General features: G+C 39.4%; 1 protein-coding gene across 1 annotated transcript in view; it reads left to right on the top strand.

Annotated features, from left to right (window-relative positions):
- Nucleotides 1–16,747, top strand: part of OTOGL (otogelin like) — a 404,189-nt gene that overhangs the window by 7,674 nt on the left and 379,768 nt on the right. The window lies entirely within an intron of this gene.

The raw sequence follows: 16,747 nt of genomic DNA, 5'->3' as shown, positions 1-16,747 counted from the left end.
TATTTTTAGCAGAGATGCAGTTTCATCATGTATGTTGGCCAGGCTGGTCTCAAACTCCTGACAACAGTATCTCTCACTTCAAGTGATCTGCCTGCCTGAGCCTCCCGAAGTGTTCAGATTACAGGCATGGCCCAAATCTAGACTTACAAAAAAAAAAAAAAAATACAACCTTTAACACATTTAATTCTGGGAATTAAGTAATTTTTAACAACATTGTGTTTTTCAAACAAAATATACCTGCTGGATGTAATTTGCTCTGTGAACTACCAGTTTATGACCCTTCATTTTAACTCAGAATTGAAGTATTCTCATCTGTCTTTCTCTGGCATATAAAATGCTTAATATTAGATGTAGATAATCTCAAGCTATTGTAAAACGTAAGTGAGGAAATAACCAGGCTTGGTGGTACACGTGTGAGGAGCCCAGGAATTCAAGGCCAGCCTGGGCAACACAATGAAACCCCTTTTCTATAAAAAAAGAGAGGAAAAGACTCACTATCATTGAATATTTGTTAAATGCTTATTGGGAAAATTAATACAATTAGCATTTTGGGGAAGGTGAAGGCCTCACCAGTATTAGCAGGCACACCCATTGGCACATGAACTTGTTACCACATAATGAGTGAAATAGGAATGTTAATTTTATTGGCTTAACACCACTGACTCATTGGAGAAATAAAAAGCCAGAGAGAGAGACCTCTTTCTCTGTCACACACACACACACGCGCGCGCGCGCACCGTGTAACATCAGTAGGAGTCACTGTACAATAGCATATATGAAAGGCCAAAGTCCATATCTTTACACATTAAGCTCTAATATATCTTCAACCTCATATAGGCTGGGTGTCTAGTAAAGTATGTGTAAATATTAAATAGAGTTTCCAGGAATTATTAGAGCATACTGTTTGAAAGTGACAGAGGTCTTGTCTTTATAATTCTTACCTTCATTTAACTTCTAACACATGCAGACACAATATGGATCATTAATAGAAATGGTCAGTTCTTGCTGTGAATGAATGAGCTTATTTTATGAATTAAAGAGATCCATGCTGAGAAAAAGATAAGGAATAGTGAGTTTTTTTTGCATTGATAGTTTAGAATTATTATCTCAGGTGCATATTAAATGTATTAGAGGGTGTGCATTTTTAAAATAAGCTTTTACAATGTAAGTATAACATACATATGGAAAAGTGCATACATCAGTAAACAGATTAATAAAGTTTTACAAGGTAGACACATTTTATGTTCACTTTAAAGAAAGTAAACACAAAATAATACACCAAGTATTTGTGTCTACTTTAAAGAAAGTAAACAAAATAATACACAAGGCTTCGTATTATTTTTAGAGAACCAAGCTTGAAATCTTTTGAAATGACTTCATAGTACATTTTGCATATTTGATTATTTCCAAAATATACGTTTCAAAACAACATTATCTCTAACTTGCGCAGTTTTATTTCTTTCCTTTTTTTTTTTCTGTTCCTGATGACTGTTTGGTTAAACTTTGGATCATCTATTTCTGTAAAGCATTCATCACCTAGAGTCTTTTCGTCACACAACACCAAGGCTGTATCTTGAGCAAATTCTCCTTCCCTCCCTCCCTCTTTCCTTCCCTCATTCCCTCCTTCCTGTCCTCCTTCCCTCCTTCTTTCCTTCCCTTCCTCTTTTCCTCCCTTTCTCTCTTTGTTTCTTTCTTTCTCTTTTTTTGAGGAAGGGTTTTGCTCTGTAACCCAGGCTGGAGTGCAGCCTTGAACTCCTGGGTTCAAGGATCCTCCCACCTCAGCCCCTCAGGTAGCTGAGACTATAGGTGTGCACCACCATGCCTGGCTAATTAAATTTCTTTTTTTGTTGTTTGGTAGAGACATAAGTCTCTTTACATTGCCAAGGCTGGCCTCAAACTCCTGGCTGCAAGCGATCCTCCTGCCTTGACTTCTCAAAGTGCTGGGATTACAGGTATGAGCCACTGTGCCCCGCCTAAATTTCTGTGTTTTCAAGTTAACTTTCCTGCAAAGGAGAGGAAGAAGGCAGCACATTCAGAAAAATTTATTATTAAAATTAGAACCTATCATTAGATTCATCTGAGCAATTTTACTATAAATCATATACCTATAAACATATTATGTAATGTCTCCTGTTTGAATAAAGCAGGTCACATATCACGATCAAAATGATGATAAACATATGTGGTAACCTAGTAACATGATTTAATATTTCTCTATCTTACATAATCAGAGTATCATTTAAGTAGGTGAGCCATAATGATTGCATGTACCTAAGACTATTAATCAAAAAATTCAGAAGAAAGTTCATTGTCTGCTTATGATAAGAATGCTACTGTATCTACTTGGATTTTCGATTGATGACTTACATGAAGTTAGACTATGATGGTAGCATTTTAAATTGACACCCAGAGATTCTCTGGATCTTCTCCCAAGTGGTGGTGCAAAGTAGGCTACTGATAATTATACTTGAGGGAGACAGCCCGAATTTGGAATGTTTTCTTTGATCATCACAAATAGTAATGTGCATATTACAGAACCACAGCCCATTGCATCAGTAAATTACTAATGAAAGTGTATCGGCCGGACATGGTGGCTCAGGCCAGCTCAGTGGCTCACACCGGTAATCTCAGCACTTTGGGAGGCCGAGGCAGGTGGGTCACCTGAGGTTGGGAGTTTGAGACGAGCCTGGCCAATGTGGTGAAACCCCATCTCTACTAAAAATACAAAAATTAGCTGGGTGTGGTGGCAGACACCTGTAATCACAGCTTGAAATTGGTAGGTAGAGGTTGCAGTGAGCTGAGATCATACTGTTGTACTCTAGCCTGGACAACAAGAGTGAGACTCCCTTTCAAACAAAAAAATACTCCAGTAAAAGATTCCAGTAAGATAGAATTTTCTCTGCTTTATTTAAATTTATTTACATACTTTATTCTGATTTATCTATATAATTTATTCTTATTCTTTTCTTTTTCTTTTTTTTTGAGACAGAGTCTCACTCTGTTACTCAAGGCTGGAGTGTAGTGGCACAATCTTGGCTCACTGCAACCTCTGCCTCCCAGGCTCAAACAGTCCTCCTGCCCCAGTCTCCCAAGTAGCTGGGGCCACAGGTGTGTGTCACCACACCAGTCTAATGTAATTTATTCCAATTTATGAAATTCTGAATTTATTTCTAATTCAGAAAAAGTCTGATCTACTGTACTCTGAGTACCTAGACAAAATTCTTCACGTAGTGCTCCCAGAGCAAGGCACTGATAAGGACGTTTTGTGTATGGTTATATGACTAACCAGAGAGTTGGAAGTATTTATTGATACAGTCTTGCCTTTATGTGTATAAGCACTGGATGATTTTGTTCACTCAATGGACACTGTGTTAGGTACTAAGGATTCAAAGATGAATTTTCACCTTTGAGAAACTCAATGTTAGTGGGACAGACACATAAACCCATAATTGCAATATGATATTGCAGATGTAAAGTAGGAAGCAGACGCAGAATGCTATGGAAACACAGAAGAACTATGTGGACTGTGGTTTTCACAAGTGCGCATCTCCAGGTAGGGAATCCAGTTTGAGGAAAATTTAAGTACAAAAGATAATGAGGGCCTGAATCAGGGCAACAGTCTGAGGGAAGGGGATGGAGTCAAGCAATACATAGGAGGTATAAAAGGAAGGATTTAATGATTGATTAGATGAAAGGAGAAATAGAGACAGAAAGAGAAAGAGATGATGAACAGAGAGAAAAAGATGATGAACAGGCTTTGATGAAGGTGCTATTAATTGAGACTGGCAAGACAGGAGAAAAATGAAGTTTGGGGGAAATATGTTATTGGTTGGGGCAAGGAGTTTGAAGTTGGGGTACTTGTGGCATACCTTTATAGATATTTCCAACACACAATTTAATATAAGAGTCTGAAGCTTGATTAAAAATAAAGTGCTAGTACTGGAGGAGATAATTGAAGACCTAGGATAGTAACGGAATAATAAATGAGTCTCCATGGGGACACTCTGAACTTTATCATTATCCTGATCATTCTTCATCTAGCCTCTTAAATACTCTTACATCGCCTAATTCATTTCTGAATGCTGCCACATCCTCGACTTCACTAAAACCAACCGCATTCTTATTCAAGGAAGCATTTGAGGGCTTAATATCAAATCAGCCTTGAGGCTGGTGCCACTTGAACATCATCTGAGATCGTTCCCCTTTTCTTAGTGTTAGCAACAGTTCTTAATCCTGTTGGCTCATAACTGAGTCATGCTTCCCAATCCGTTGTCTTACTCCATTGCCATATGCTCCCAGGGACTGGAACCATATCTAGACCTCATGCCTGGTTCTTTGCTGCAAGACTGTCAGACTCAGGGTGGCACCCTCGTACCTGGGTCTGCTACTTCTTTGTAGTGAACTTTTATTGTTTATGGATCCCAGCGCTCACTCACACTCCTAGGAAAGAACTTCAACAGATTTCCCTTTGGTGAATTTCTCCCTTCCCCCATGGCACAGTTGGTTACTGTAAATAAAGCTGACCCCAAGCCATTCTCTGAGTCTTCAGACAATTGGTACTTTACATTACCATAACCCCAGTGATTGGTTCAAAAATAGTATATATTCCAAGCAGAGGCAATGCAATATGCTTCCCCTTCCCTAATTCACGTGTATGGATAATTTCTCCCCTTTTCTGCTGGATGCAACTGCAAAAGCATGTAGCCCTGGGAGGTGCTGGTGATCTGAGAATGAAGTCATTCGAGGAAAAAAATAAAGAAACTATGTCCTGACAATAATATCTGGACCCTCCTTTGAGCTGTGTTAGGTGCTGGAGATGTAGCAGTGAACCAAACAAAATTGCTGCCCTCATAGAGCTTATGTTCTATGTATTCAGAGACAGAGATAAATGAACAAATAGAAATTACCGTAGAAATAATGATAAGGGCTATGAAGACAAATAGGGCAAGATCTGAATTCGGCCATGCAGAAACCTAAGGGACAAGCTTTGCCAGCAGAGGGAACGGCATGTGCCACAGGAGCATGCTGGATCTGTTTGAAGCCCACAAGAGGGTCAGTGTATGAAAGGTGAGGCTGGCAGGAGAGGAAGTCACAGGGATAGACAGAGGCCTGAGGATGTAGGAGCTTCTGGGCCACAACAAAGACTCTGGATTTAGATGGTATTTGCTACTCTGATCCAGTTCTAAAATGCCAGCTCTTTCTGTTCAAGGTTCAGAGGGCTGAGAAAGAATGAATCAGAGATAGGACTTTGAGAGCTCAGGGAGTGGGTTAAACAGATGAGATAACAATGCTAGGGCTCTGGCCAAGCTCACATCCCACAGTGGAACCACACCCTGCTTAGATTTCATTTCTATCTTTAAACGGGAGTTTGAGCAGAATGGGAGTGCAGGCTCAAATTGACTCCTTGTGAGAATTCTCTTCTGATCTCTTTCCACTGTGTGCCTGGGCAGGGAAAATGGAAGATCACCACAAGTGGGTGTGAGATCAGAAGAGAATTATGCAGCTGATACTCTATTTAAAAGGAATTCTAGCATTCACCCCCACTCTGAAATTATCAGTGGTGATTTCTGCCAACATCAAGGTTGACACTGCAATGCTATACTGATTTGCTCTTCATTTTAACAGAAAATATAGTTCTATAACTTAAAGATGTAAAGTCAAACAGAAGACCATACTTATTGTGATCTCCTAACTTGTCCTAATAAGTTAATCTTTTGGAAAATATTAAATAATTTGTCCTACTTAGAAAAATATTCACTATTTTCTTTAAATGGTAGGATTAAGAGAGATTTTTCTTTCTATATTTTCTTTGTTGAATGGTACTTCATTATATGGCAGAAAAAGAAATTTTGTTAAAATGAAAAAGACATTTGTAAATATTTTGTATCAAAACATCTGTTTTAGAATTGGTTGCAAGTGAATGACTATTCTCAAGTTTGGGGTTGGCAGAAGAGAAGAATAGAATAGAACAGAATCAAATATCTTGAGAACTTAGATATTCTTTTAAATTATCCCGACTTTTTAACATGAGAAAATTAACTTTGAAGAAGTTTGGATTAAGTTTGAAGTTTGTCTTTCAAACTTTGCATGAAAATTTGGTAACCTGTTCAATCTGTTTTAGCTATCCCTGCTGTTAAAGGTAGTCATTTTTATTGTGATCATATTTCTGTAGATGCACAGAAGTCCAGAGGAGGGTATCTCCCATGGGGTTGGTCATAGCATTCTGGGGAGAATTAGCTAGCCATTTATCTTGTAAATCCATATCTATATGTCTACATTTGTCTAGGTATGTCATTTTACTTATATTTTAACTGCAATTCACAGAAAGAAACATATTTGATATCAAGACCTAGCACACATACAGGAAACAAAAGTTTCATTCTTCTCTGTTCTTCAGTTCTATTTTATTCTCTTCTGTTTAATTAAAACTTCTGGTCTTAATCCACTGAAATGATTTTATAACCTACTTCTGGGTCTCAAATCAGAGAAAAGAAGGTATGATTTTGAAAAAAGAATACTTTGGATTGAGAACTAAAATTTAAGCTATTAGCTAATGATGAAATCTGTAATGGCTGTAAAGAGAAGGTGGGGATTATTTTGGGATCAGAGTCCTAGGCTATGGTGGTTGCTATCATAGAATCAATCCATTCTCTACTCCTGGACCTGATGGCCAATGGCCATAAATTTGACCACAAATATGTCTTTATTCTTGGTGCCAGTGATTAGCTGAACTAGCCTTGCAGACTAGCAAAAATAGTTTACATGTTCTTGAAGCGTTTGCTCTATACTATGAGCTGTAAATATTTGCTTATAGCTTTATACTTTAGGTTTCATTAGGCAGAGGGGGAATTGAGAGTAAAATTCATTACTAAATTTGTACATGGGACTCAATTATCAGTCCAAAGTTCACTTAGAACTTTCAATGAAACTATGAAGGCTTTAATCCTGTCCAATACATTGAAGTTCACATAAATTCCATATAAGTTAATTATTTCGAATAGATCTATAGCTTAAATATCTCAGAATACATACCATCATTTTTTTACTCTGTATTACTCTGTATCCCTTAGGCAATAACAATGTGTTGAAACTCACTGTAGGGGACAGTTTTTGTTCTTGCTAACTGAATATCCATGAAGTCTTACTCTGGCAAAACAGTAATTCATATTTCCTCTTGAGTACCATCTACCTCTTCCCCCTTTCAGTCTTGCAGTATAAGTAATGAGGATAGGGACCAATTCTCAAAACTGATTGCTGATTTTGCAATACACCCACTCCCCCACTGTCTCCTCCCTCCCTGAAACCCACTCTCATTGCACTTGAATGCCAAGGCACACTCAACCTCACTCCAGCCTTCAGGGTTAATATTGAAGAGAGGCAAGAGTCGTCTAAAGCATTCTTTGATGCAGCATCATGATTTTTGTTTCTAAGTCGGTTTCTGACTTTGTGCCTCAGTTCTAATGATGAGTTATCCACCTTGATAGTTGGGTCCTGTCACTCTATGAAACTTGTCTATTTTCTGAAAACCTGATACTTTGCCTTACTCTTATTTGATACTAGAGATTTAAATTATGACTACATCAATTGTCTGACTTCACTGGTACTATTGACTTGATTTACTGGCTCTCTTTGTTTTTCTGTAAACTCTTGGGAAACTGGACTATAGTCACTAGGCATCTCGTGATTAAGAGTGTTCCAGGCTAGGTGCAGTGGCTCATGCCTATAATCCCAGCACTTGGGGAACCCAGCTGGGAGGATTGTTTGAGGCCAGGAGTTTGAGACCAGCCTGGGCGAGAGCAAGACTCCATCTGTGTTCCTATTTCCTTGTAAAGAGCACCTGAGGAGCTACTTTCCTATGCTACCCCAAATTGTTTGTTGCAAAGTTCCAGATACTGAGCATTGCCAATTAACTGGGCCATCTCCCAGCATCTGTAGCTGAGCTAAATCTGAATGTCTGCTCCACGCCCATAGATGAGTATCTTACTAGAGGCTAACTCCCTCTTTTTTTTTTTTCCTGCTGCTGACTGGAGCATAGCTGGTAGATTCTCAAGACACATAAAACTAACTTTCTATTGTCTTTCCCCATGTCTAACAGGGTATCTTGTTCAGAAAATAGTTGTTGAATAACAGTTGTTGAATAAGCTTGTTTGAAAATTAGTATCAGATCTCACTTTGTTTGAAGGGGCTGGTTGATTTACAGAATGAAAACTTGTACCTTGATACCTGTTTTAAATGAGAAAAATGAGAATAATTAGTCTACTTCTTCAAAATGTATTATGAAATAAAATGTCAGAAGTTCAAGTTGAGAATGATGTTTATTTAAATGCAACATCCAATCTGTTTCATTTTGATGCTAACAACTTTTGGGTACGTTCCATGAAACTTCAAAGAGCTTTTAAATTATGTTTTTAATTTTGCTATTGAACTGTTTCATAGAGACAGAAAGAAAGAAGGAAAGACAAAGAGATAAAGAAAAGAAAGAAGGAAGATTGAAAGAAAAAAGAAAGAGAAAAAAGAAAACAAAGGAAAAAAGAAAACAAAGAAAAAAAAAAAGAAAAGAAAACAGTTGGGTTCCTTTATAGTCCCTTGATGGGTCTATTAGTCTCTGAGATCCTAACTCTATTGTAAACACAGTATCTGGGATTAATTTTCAAAGAACTAGAAATTGGGTTTAACTAACATTATTATGTGTCCAGTTTCAATTGCCAAAAACATTCTGTTCATAGAGAAAAAAATTAGATTTTTTTGCTTCCTATGGAAATGCATTGAATTTGGAATATGGTGACTGAAGTACATTATGATGGAAAGTTAAATGAAAGTTAACCAGTAAAGGAAAGAGAGTCTTGGGAAGATCCAAGATGGCTGGTTAGGAGCAGCTCAGGATTGCAGCTCCCAGTGAAAGCTCAGAGGGTGAGTGGACACCGCATTTCCAGACGGATTTTTGTTGCCCACAGACCAGGAGATTCTCAGGCCGAGGAGCCCCATGGGTCACCAGCGTAGCTGTTTTGGCCAGTGCAGCTGTTTTGCCTGTGCCCCGGCATAGCGGTTCCCAGTGCAGAGTAAACGGGACTGTGTCCCCACTTAGCCAGCAAAGGGAGCTGAAACAGGGAGCCAGGCCAGGAGATTCCCGGGCAAAAAAGTGCTACGAATCTCAGAGCCACAGTTTCAGCCGGTGCAGTGGGTCGCCACATGGGAAATCACACAGACCCTGGAGCGTATTCAACAGGCAACCAGGACACCTGGGAGAGAGCCGACCGTTCAACTAAAAAACAAAAGGCTCTGAGGCAGGGAGCGAGATAATCAGGCCCGGCTGGTCCCACCACCACAAAATGAAAAACAAAAACAAAAAAACAGCAATTGGAAATGCTCTGGGTTGAGAGTTTCACAGCAAGCACAGCTGAACCCGAGACAGTCCAGCTCTGTCGGGGAGGGGTGTCCGCCATTACCGAGGCACTGCACCACTACGGAGGCAGTCTGCAATTGCTGAGGCAGCCTGCCATTGCTGAGGCAACCCACCATTACAGAGAGAGTCCATCATTACAGAGGCGGGCCACCATTGCCAAGGCAGTTCTAACTACACCCATATAAACAGGACTGCAGGGAAGTTCACATGGCAGCTGGGCAGAGCCCACAGCAGCTCAGTGAAGCCTCTACAGGCTGAGAGTGAGTAGGCTGCCTCCTTGTGGGCAGGGCAGCCCTGAAGAAAAAAAAAAGACAGCAGCACAGTGGCAACTCATAAAGCCCTAACTCCCTGGGACAGAACACCTGGGGAAAAAAAGGGGTTTATGAGTTCTGCTGCTGCAGACTTAAACTTACCTGCCCAGCAGCTCTGAATGAACAACGGAACTCACAGCTCAGCACTTGAGCTACTATAAAGGAGATACTGTTTCCTCAAACAGCTCCCTGACCCCCGTATATCCAAAGACTCACCTCATAAAGGAGAGCTCAGACTGACATTTGGCAGGTATCCTTCTGGGACAAAGCAGAAGAAGAAACTGGTAGCAACCTTTACTGTTCGGCAGCTGCTGCAAGTGATCCCCAGACAAGCAGGGTCTGGAGTGGACCTCAGCAGTCCTACAGCAGAGAGGCCAGACAGTTAAAAGGAAAACTAAGAAACAGAAATAACTTCATCATCAACAAACAGGACGGCCACTCAGAGACCCAATCAGAAAGTCAACAACTACAAAGGCGACAGGTGGATAAATCCACAAAGATGGGAAGAAACCAGCGCAAAAAGGATGAAAACACCCGAAACCAGAACACCTCTCCTCCTACAAGGGATCACAACTCCTCACCAGCAAGGGAACAAGACTGGATGGAGAATGAGTGTGATGAAATGATAGAATCAGCCTTCAGAAAGTGGGTAATAAGAAACTTCTGTGAGCTAAAAGAACATGTTCTAACCCAATGCAAAGAAACTAAGAACCTTGAAAAAAGATTTGATGAAATGCTAATGAGAATGGACAACTTAGAGAGGAATATAAGTGAATTGATGGAGCTGAAAAACACAACACGAGAACTTCAGGAGGCATGCACAAGTTTCAACAGCCAAATTGACCAAGCAGAAGAAAGGATATCAGAGGTCGAAGATCAACTCAATGAAATAAAATGAGAAGGCAAGATTAGAGAAAACACGGTAAAAAGGAATGAACAAAGTCAACAAGAAATATGAAACTATGTGAAAAGACCTAATCTACGCTTTATAGGTGTAGCTGAATGTGACGAAGAGAATGAATCCAAGCTGGAAAATACTCTTCAGGATATTATCCAGGAAAACTTCCCCAACATAGCAAGGCAGGCCAGTATTCAAGTCTAGGAAATACAGAGAACACCACAAAGATATTCCTCAAGAAGAGCAACCCCAAGGCACATAATCATCAGATTCACAAGGGTTGAAATGAAGGAGAAAATGCTAAGGGCAGCCAGAGAGAAAGGTCGGGTTACCCATAAAGGGAAGCCCATCAGACTCACAGCAGATCTCTCAGCAGAAACCCTACAAGCCAGAAGAGAGTGGGGGCCAATATTCAACATCCTTAAAGAAAAGAACTTTCAACCCAGAATTTCATATCCAGCCAAACTAAGCTTCATAAGTGAAGGAAAAATAAAATCCTTTGTGAAGAAGCAAGTACTAAGAGATTTCATCACCACCAGACCTGCTTTACAAGAGCCCCTGAAAGAGGCACTACACATAGAAAAGAACAACCAGTACCAGCCACTCCAAAAACATACCAAACAGTAAAGAGCATCAACACAATGAAGAATCTGCATTAACCAACGGGCAAAACAGCCGGCTAGCATCAAAATGGCAGTATCAAATTCACACATAACAATATTAACCCTAAACGTAAATGGACTAAATGCCCCAATCAAAAGACACAGATTGGCAAATTGGATAAAAAGTCAAAACCCATCAGCGTGCTGTATCCAGGAAACCCATCTCACATGCAAGGATACACAAAGGCTCAAAATAAAGGGATGGAGGAAGATTTACCAAGCAAGTGGAGAGCAAAAAAAAGCAGGAGTTGCAATTCTCATCTCTGATAAAATAGACTTTAAAGCAACAAAGATCAAAAGAGACAAAGAAGGACATTACATAATGGTAAAAGGATCAATGCAGCAAGAAGAGCTAATGATCCTAAATATATATGCACCTAATACAGGAGCACCCAGATACATAAGGCAAGTTCTTAATGACTTACAAAGAGACTTAGACTCCCACACAATAATAGTGGGAGACTTCAACACACCATTGTCAATATTAGACAGATCAATGAGACAGAAAATTAACAAGGATATCTGGGAGTTGAACTCAGACCTGGGCCTAGCAAACCTAATAGACATTTACAGAACTCTCCACCCCAAATCCAGAGAATATACATTCTTCTCAGCACCACATCACACCTACTCTAAAATTGACCACATAATTGGAAGTAAATCACTCCTCAGCAAATGCAAAAGAATGGAAACCATAACAAACAGTCTCTCAGACCACAGTGCAATCAAGTTGGAACTCAGAATTCAGAAGCCAACCCAGAACCACACAGCTTCATGGAAACTGAACAACTTTCTCTTGAATGTTGACTGGATAAACAATGAAATGAAGGCAGAAATAAAGATGTTCTTCGAAACCAATGAGAACGAAGACACCACATACCAGAATCTCTGGGACACATTTAAAGCAGTGTCTAGAGGAAAATATATAGCAATAAGGGCCCACATGAGAAGCAAGGAGAGATCTAAAATTGACACCCTATCATCAAAATTGAAAGAGCTAGAGGTGCAAGATCAAAAAAACTCAAAACCTAGCAGAAGACAAGAAATAACTAAGATCAGAGCAGAACTGAAGGAGATAGAGACACTAAAAACCCTACAAAAAAATCAATAAATCCAGGAGCTGGTTTTTTTGAAAAGATCAACAAAATAGACAGACCACTAGCCAGACTAATAAAAAAGAAAAGCAAGAATAACCAAATAGATGCAATAAAAAATGATAAAGTGGATATCACCACAGATTCCACAGAAATTCAAACTATCGTCAGAGATTATTACAAACAACTCTATGCACATAAACTAGAAAACCTGGAAGAAATGGATAAATTCCTGGACAGTTGCCTCCTCCCAAGCCTAAACCAGGAAGAAGTCAAAACCCTGAATAGACCAATAACAAGGTCTGAAGTCGAGGCAGCAATTAAGAGCCTACCACCCAAAAAAAGCCCAGGTCCAGATGGGTTCACAGCCAAATTCTACCAGACATACAAAGAGGAGCTGGTACCATTCCTACTGAAACTATTCCAACTAATCCAAAAAGAGGGAATCCTTCCCAAATCATTTTATGAGACCAACATCATCCTGATACCAAAACCCGGCAGAGACTCAACAAGAAAAGAAAACTACAGGCCAATATTCATGATGAACATAGATGTAAAAATCTTCAATAAAATACTGGCAAGCCGATTGCAACAGCACATCAAAAACTTATCCACCATGATCAAGTAGGATTCATCCCGGGGATGCAAGGCTGGTTCAACATATGCAAGTCCATAAATGTAATTCACCACATAAAGAGAACCAAAGACAAAAACCATATGATTATCTCAACTGATGGAGAGAAGGCCTTCGACAAAATTCAACAGTGCTTTATGCTAAAAACCCTCAATAAACTAGGTATTGATGGAACATATCTCAAAATAATAAAAGCTATTTACGACAAACCAACACCCAATATCATACTGAATGGGCAAAAACTGGAAGCATTCCCTTTGAAATCTGGCACTAGACAAGGATGCCCTCTCTCACCACTCCTATTCAATATAGTACTGGAAGTTCTAGCCAGAGCAATCAGGCAAGAAAAAGAAATAACGTGTATTCAATTAGGAAAGGAGGAAGTCAAATTGTTTCTATTTGCAGACAAAATGATTGTATATCTAGAAAACCCCATCGTCTCAGCCCAAAATCTCCTGAAACTGATAAGCAACTTCAGCAAAGTCTCAGGATACAAAATCAATGTGCAAAAATCACAAGCATTCCTATACACCAATAACAGACTTAAAGAGAGCCAAATCAAGAGCGAACTGCCATTCACAATTGCTACAAAGAGAATAAAATACCTAGGAATACAACTAACAAGGAATATAAAGGACCTCTTCAAGGAGAACTACAAACCACTGCTCAACAAAATAAGAGAGGACACAAACAGATGGAGAAACATTCCATGTTTATGGTTAGGAAGAATCAATATTGTGAAAATGGCCATACTGCCTAAAGTAATTTACAGATTCAATGCTATCCGCATCAAGCTACCAATGACATTCTTTACAGAACTGGAAAAAAACACCTTAAACTTCATATGGAACCAAAAGAGAACCCACATAGCCAAGTCAATTCTAAGCAAAAAGAACAAAGCGGGAGGCATCACACTACTGGACATCAAACTCTACTACAAGGCTACAGTAATCAAAACAGCATGGTACTGGTACCAAAACAGAGATATAGACCAATGGAAGAGAACAGAGGCCTCAGAGGCAACACAAAATATCTACAACCATCTGATCTTTGACAAACCTGACAAAAACAAGCAATGGGGAAAGGATTCCCTGTTTAATAAGTGGTGTTGGGAAAACTGGCTAGCCATATACAGAAAGCAGAAACTGGACCCCTTCCTGACACCTTACACTAAAATTGACTCCAGATGGATTAAAGACTTAAACATAAGACCTAACACCATAAAAACCCTAGAAGGAAACCTAGGGAAAACCATTCAGGACATAGGCGTAGGCAAGGACTTCATGACCAAAACACCAAAAGCATTGACAACAAAAGCCAAAATAGACAAATGGGGCCTAATCAAACTCCACAGCTTCTGTACAGCAAAAGAGACAGTCACTAGAGTGAATCTGCAAGCAACAGAATGGGAAAAAATTTTTGCAGCTTACCCATCTGACAAAGGGCTGATATCCAGAATTTACAATGAACTAAAACAGATTCACAAGAGAAAAACAAGCCCATTCAAAGGTGGGCGAAGGATATGAACAGATACTTTACAAAAGAAGACATACATGAGGCCAAAAAACGTGAAAAAATACTCATCATCACTGGTCATTAGAGAAATGCAAATCAAAACTATATTGAGATACCATCTCATGCCAGTTAGAATGACGATCATTAAAAAATCTGGAGACAACAGATGCTGGAGAGGATGTGGAGAAATAGGAACACTTTTACACTGTTGGTGGGAGTGTATATTAGTTCAACCATTGTGGAAGACAGTGTGGCGATTCCTCAGGACCTAGAAATAGAAATCCCATTTGACCCAGAAATCCCATTACTAAGTATATATCCAAAGGATTATAAATCATTCTACTATAAGGACACATGCACACGAATGTTCATTGCAGCACAGTTTACAATAGCAAAGACCTGGAACCAACCCAAATGCCCATCGATGATAGACTGGACAGGGAAAATGTGGCACAGATACACCATGGAATATTATGCAGCCATCAAAAATGATGAGTTCACATCGTTTGTAGGGAGATGGATGAACCTGGAAACCGTCATTCTCAGCAAACTGACACAAGAATACAAAATCAAACACTGCATGTTCTCACTCATAGGCGGGTGTTGAACAATGAGAACACATGGTCCCAGGGAGGGGAGCACTATACACTGGGGTCTGTTGGGGGGAAATAGGGGAGGGACAGTGGAGGGTGGGGAGTTGGGGAGAGATAGCATGGGGAGAAATGCCAGATATAGGTGAAGGGGAGGAAGGCAGCAAATCACACTGCCACATATGCACCTATGCAACAATCTTGTATGTTCTTCACATGTACCCCAAAACCTAAAATGCAATAAAAAAAATAAATAAAAATAAAAAATAAATAAAAGAAATTTAAAACATGCATTTTCTTGAAAATGCACATGGAATTGAAAATTTCTCTAAAGATTCTTTGTTTATTTAGATATACAACATTGGCACTCACCACCTCTTTTCTTTTCCTTTCTTTTGTCTATTCCTTCCTTCCTTCCTTTCTTTTTCTTTTCTTTCTCTCTTTCTCTTTTTCTTCCTCCCTCTCTCCCCCTCCTCCTCCTCCTCCTTCTTCTTTCTTCTTCTTCTTCCTCTTCATCCTCCTCCTCCTCCTCCTTCTGCTTCATCTTCTTCTTCTTCTTCTTTCTTCTTTTGCAGATAAGCTTATCAACCTTACATAGGGATGTTTTCTGTCTGGGTTCTAAAGTAACAAAATAGATTTAGCTGTGAGGGAATCAATGCAAAAGGAAAACAGTAAGATAGACTGCAGAACAAAATACAGCTATAAATACTTTAAATGCAGCATCACAGGCTATTTGCATTTTTGCCAATTTACTTAATTAAGCACCAGAATATTAAAAGTAGCTTTCAGTGGCCACTCTGTCTCAGCCCAAAGGCAGACATGCAAACAAATAATTAGGATATAATGTAATGGCAAATCATAGTGGCATGAGACAAATTGTCTCCTGGATAAGTGAGTCATGAAGACTTCAACAGATAAGGCTTCTTATCACCCTTGAGAACTATGTTTCAAAAGGTGATATGAGACATAGTTCTCCAGGGTAGTAAGAATGTGCGGGATGGAGAGGAAAAGAAAGACATCGTAGGGCAGTGAATAGCTAGAGCAAAGGCACTGAACTGTGAAAGTGCAGGGCACGTTGAGGGAAACATTGAATGACCTGGTATGGCTCTAGAAATAGTACATGTTGGGAAAAGGGTTCTTGGCATGACGTGGCTAGAATGGTAGATTGGAATCAAATGATAAAGAACCTTATATGTAGATCATATGATTTTGGACCTGATCTCAGGAGTCCTCTGAATTGTTTTTTAAAATTCAATATAAGTTTAATATTAAGAATTCACATTATTTTTATGTCATAGTGAAATAGGTCTCTGGAGAAGGGACATGTGGGAGTAATTGATTTCTCTGCTGAACTTGGCCATTATTTATACTTTTTCTGAGGCTTCTAACATGATAATATTCCCTTCCATTTATTTAACCACAATTCCACTATTGTTCCATTGCTCACTAGTTGTGATCTCCACACATTCATCAATCAAAGATTCATAAAGGGATCAAATCACTACAGTATTCCTTTGGCCTATCTGCCATGACTTAATTTTAATGACAACTTCTTGTCCGTAATTTTTTCTTTCCAGGAGGGTGAGCTTTGCTCAGGCTGTCTACTCACCAGGCTCAGAGGGGATATTTGGATCCAAAAA

The sequence above is a fragment of the Aotus nancymaae genome, unplaced genomic scaffold, assembly GCF_030222135.1.
Source record: "Aotus nancymaae isolate 86718 unplaced genomic scaffold, 86718_ANA_hifiasm-v0.15.2.pri h1tg000016l, whole genome shotgun sequence".
Classification (NCBI taxonomy): Eukaryota; Metazoa; Chordata; class Mammalia; order Primates; family Aotidae; genus Aotus; species Aotus nancymaae.
The sequence above is the reverse complement of the archived record's forward strand: the minus strand, read 5'-3'. Positions and strand labels throughout refer to the sequence as shown.